The following is a 4,119-nucleotide window of genomic DNA, read 5'->3' as shown; positions in this document are numbered from 1 at the left end:
ATGACCGTGTGCAGTTCGTCTATATGCACTTGAGGGTCACAACTTTAGTCCGCATAGAAAAGAGATTACAAACGGTTAATTGAGGTTTAGTGTGATCTCCAGTGGGTCACCTTTCATCTAATTAGTAGTCATCCACAGTGGTTTGTATTAAACTTACATGGGTGGAGAATTGGCTTTGTGGTTATATCTTACAATAAATGGAGTCCTGTTTCAAATGTTGGCAAATAAAGAAAAAAAAGGTGGTAACGATGGATTGAATGTGGGGGTGGAGGTGAAGATAACTGGTGTCAGTGTTTGTTAGTTACTCAAGTTACCTTAGAGTACATTTGCTAGTGGGATTATTTAAAAAAATTAAAATACATGTCTTCTACAATAATTGTTTACAGGATATTTTCTTCTGCTTGGTTATGAACAAACAATTTCCAAATCTGAATTAATATTTCATATTTATTTATAGATTAATTAATTAATTTTTGTCTAAAAGAGTGCTTACCCTCCTCGCCCCCTAAAAAAACAACAACAAAAAAACGTATAATAATATCAAAGGCTTTAATTGCCTATACATATCTTAAAATAATCATACAACTGAAGGCCCTTGGCTGATTTAGAGTTAGTCAATGTTGCATTTGTTTGTTAAAATACGTTTCTGAGTTCATCATATGGTTTTGATTTTTACAAAAGCTCCTTGTACCTTTCAACAAGCAGATCACTCAGGTCTGATTTAAAGCAGCAACATACCTGGAAAGGAATTTCTACATGATTGATTTAATGGACAGTTAAGCTTTGTCTAAGTTAAAGTCGGAGAGGTCAAAGAGCAGGGTTACTCAGAAAAAAATCAGGACTGGTGTTATCCCCAACAAATCAGCCTGCTGTGGCTGTGACGCAGGAACAAGTTTGTTTTTTATTTAACTGTGTTTTTCCTGTGTGTTTAGCATGGTGTAACTGAACCAAGTCAGGTGAGGAAAACTATGAGGAAAGACGTTCTGGTTGTGGTAATCAGTGCACTATTGCTGCACAGCTTGTAGAAGTGATAACAGGCTGCTTTTCGGGGAGAGTAGAGGCCAAGAGAATCAGATCATCCACCTTTTATTTCCATGTGACCAGGCCTCCACCCAGGCTTCGGCCAAATGATGTCTGAGCCAGTAATGCACATCTGTGCCTTATTTTATTGCTGTTCATTTTGCGTTGGTATGCGTAGAGGCCAACAAACAAAGCACAGTTCCACCTTGTTCCCATATCCTCAACTAAAGACCCTGCCCCCATCTGCCTTCCTCTTCCCCCCTTGTGGAGACTCATTTTAGCACACATGGGCTTGCGTTACACAAAATGCAAAGGTACAGATCTAATATTGATGGGGCATTCCAGCCTAGCCCCCACAGAGTAGATGACAGGGTTTTGCCTTGAAAAAAAGGTACACAGTGGGAGACTTCATGTCTGAAGAGGATATTGGAAAAATACATTGAAAAACATCCCCTCAGGCCTTTTTCACCTTCAGATTTTTTTTTTGTACCTTTCCTTCAGAAGGATAACTGTGTTCAGTTGCAAGGAAGTCGGAAGGGGGATTTGGGAGGGGGGGCGGTGCCATTTTTTGCATAAGTCTGAAAAGGATGTAATGAAAACCAACTGGCAGGCCGTCACTATCTATCTATTCTGGTGAAGGAGTGCACTGACACGAAGAGGAAAAACAGGCCCTTTCCTAATCTCGGTTGGCCTGCACTTTTCTTTTTCTTCCCGCTGTCCTTTTCCCTCATTCTATTCCATCATCCAACTGTTCTCAATTTCTCAAAACAAAAACTCTTGTCTTACATGAGGAATTATAATGCGAAGCGAGGTATGTTTTGAAGTTACACAACAACAGCTAAATGTTAATCACATGTTTTCCCAAGATTGGGAGCCAAACTTTCACAAATATCACATTTTTTTATTATACAAAAAAATGTTTTTTTGGCTTTTGGATGAAATAAAATTCAGGATAACCATGTGGGATTTGTAATGTTGTAGTTCTGTGCTGTGGTGTTGTGTTGCACCTGGCTGTGAGATGAAATTGGTTTTAAAATAGTGTTACGTCTGTCAGTGGTTAGGGCTTTAATTGGTGGAATGATACGACTTTGAAGAAAGCTTGAAAAGCATTGTAGTCAATAGTGTGTCAACCTAACCACCAGGCCCAGTAGTAGCTTTCCTAATGCTGGTTTTTGCAGTGTTTACATGAAGTACTGAGTGTACTGTGTAGGCACAGGGAACGGTAGGGGCTTTAATATACACTTTATTTTTAGGACACACTCACTCATTAGCTATAAACCATCTTGTTACATAGAGCTCAGTTACAGATGACCTGATGACTAACATGTAGATAAGTGTAATAATGTTTAAATCCCACATAAAACAGACAGAATGTTTTGGTCTAAAAGGTCCAAAACTGACCTAGAGCACGAAGTAGTCTTCAGAGGATAAAGTGTTTTTTATTATGCATTATTGCTTATTATTCATTTGTCATTTAGATGGTTAGTTGTTAATGTTAACTACACTCTGTCAGAATGAGGCCTTAATCTTCTAAACTTGTGATTGTTTCATGCACTTAACAGAACATTCTGGTGCTTACTGAGGCTGTGGCCTATTTACAACCGCTGTAGTCTGGAGCTAAGTGTTTGTTAACACTCCAACTTTTACTAATCACTGGCCATTAGTAGAGCTCAACAGGCTACTCCTATTAAAACAGTCAAGGCTCAAAAGTAGAGAGAGCCCTTTATTCTCTCCACATTTATTAGTGCCTACCTTAATAAGCACTTCAGAACATCACCTCCAAGCTGTGATTTATGTCTTTTTTAGCTGAGTTAAGTTCCTGTGAAGCCGGCAGCCTTTCCTGACACCCTAGACTGGCCCTGGCCCTGGGAGGACACAGCTGGAGACAACATGAAGAAAGGTGTGAACTTCTTGGCCTTAACGAGCTGATGCCAGTGGTAGATTAAAGAAAGTGTCACAAAGGAAGGATGGAAAACTGTCAATTATACAGCTACAGCTCCTATCCATCCTATAACCTCCCTCCTCTCTCTACATACCATGTTTACTACACTGACCTCAGGTCCAGAACACAAAACTGAGAGGAAAATGCATTTATGTAAATTTTGTTCAATCCCGCTCTCCTGTGGTGCTCATCACAGAGCCCGGATAGCTCAGTCGGTAGAGCATCAGACTTTTAATCTGAGGGTCCAGGGTTCAAGTCCCTGTTCGGGCGGATTACTTCTGTATTTTCCCAAAGGGAACACATGACTAATGACAGTGGTTATACTGTATATATATATCTGTCTTCATTCCTCTCTGTCACAGCTTGTGTTGTGTCAATTTAAACACTTTAAAAATCTCTTTTTTTTAATCAATTAGTTATTACTTCTTGGATTGGAGGTTTGGATTTACTAAAGAACCTCAGGAACTACTAGCAGTACAAAAAGAGGACCTGGCAATAGGATTATCATCATTTTGACATCACAGATGAGAGAGGACAGCAGACAGGAGAATGAAAGAATCGTATCTAAACAGGAATCAGTGTCAGTTTCTCCAGGGAAATGGGAAAAGCATCAAGCAGTGCCACGTAGCCTTGTAGTGATCCAATCTCTTAGGAGTTTGAAAGTTCCCTGTTGTCAGTGTCAAAATTCTGTTTTGATGGTATCAGGCAGTGAAAGAAAAAAAGTTATGGGATTGGAGCTGCTGGTGTAACAGGTAAGAGATTTAGCAACTGATTTGTTAAACTATCATAGTCAGGCATTGACATTCAAACGTTTAAATTTTACGTTTGACTGTCCAACTCAAAAGCAGTGACCTTGGTCTATCAGGGCAAGGAAACAGGAGTGAGGGAGGAAGTCCACTCAGCTCACGCTGGGCCGGGACATTTACTGTGAGGGCAAACACGCCATGAAATATATAGCTCTTTGGATAGAGCTTTTTATTCACCTCTAAGTGGGGTGAAATGGGCCATTCCAGAAGAATGAGCCAAAGGTATCGACAACAGCCATACAGTAGTAGCTGTGATCAAGCTGACATTCGTTCAAAATCTACCCACATTGGGATTGGGATGCAGGAATTAAACAGAATTACAGCTTTGGGGTTGAGGGGACTTCATGTCCT

General features: G+C 40.0%; 1 non-coding gene across 1 annotated transcript; it reads left to right on the top strand.

Moving 5' to 3' along the window:
• Positions 1-3,159: 3,159 nt before the first annotated feature.
• On the top strand, positions 3,160-3,232 carry trnak-uuu (transfer RNA lysine (anticodon UUU)). The gene has a single exon. It is a non-coding gene; the product is annotated as a tRNA-Lys (tRNA).
• Positions 3,233-4,119: the final 887 nt, after the last annotated feature.

The sequence above is a fragment of the Cynoglossus semilaevis genome, chromosome 4 (assembly GCF_000523025.1).
Source record: "Cynoglossus semilaevis isolate Cse_v1.0 chromosome 4, Cse_v1.0, whole genome shotgun sequence".
Lineage (NCBI taxonomy): Eukaryota > Metazoa > Chordata > Actinopteri > Pleuronectiformes > Cynoglossidae > Cynoglossus > Cynoglossus semilaevis.
The sequence above is the reverse complement of the archived record's forward strand: the minus strand, read 5'-3'. Positions and strand labels throughout refer to the sequence as shown.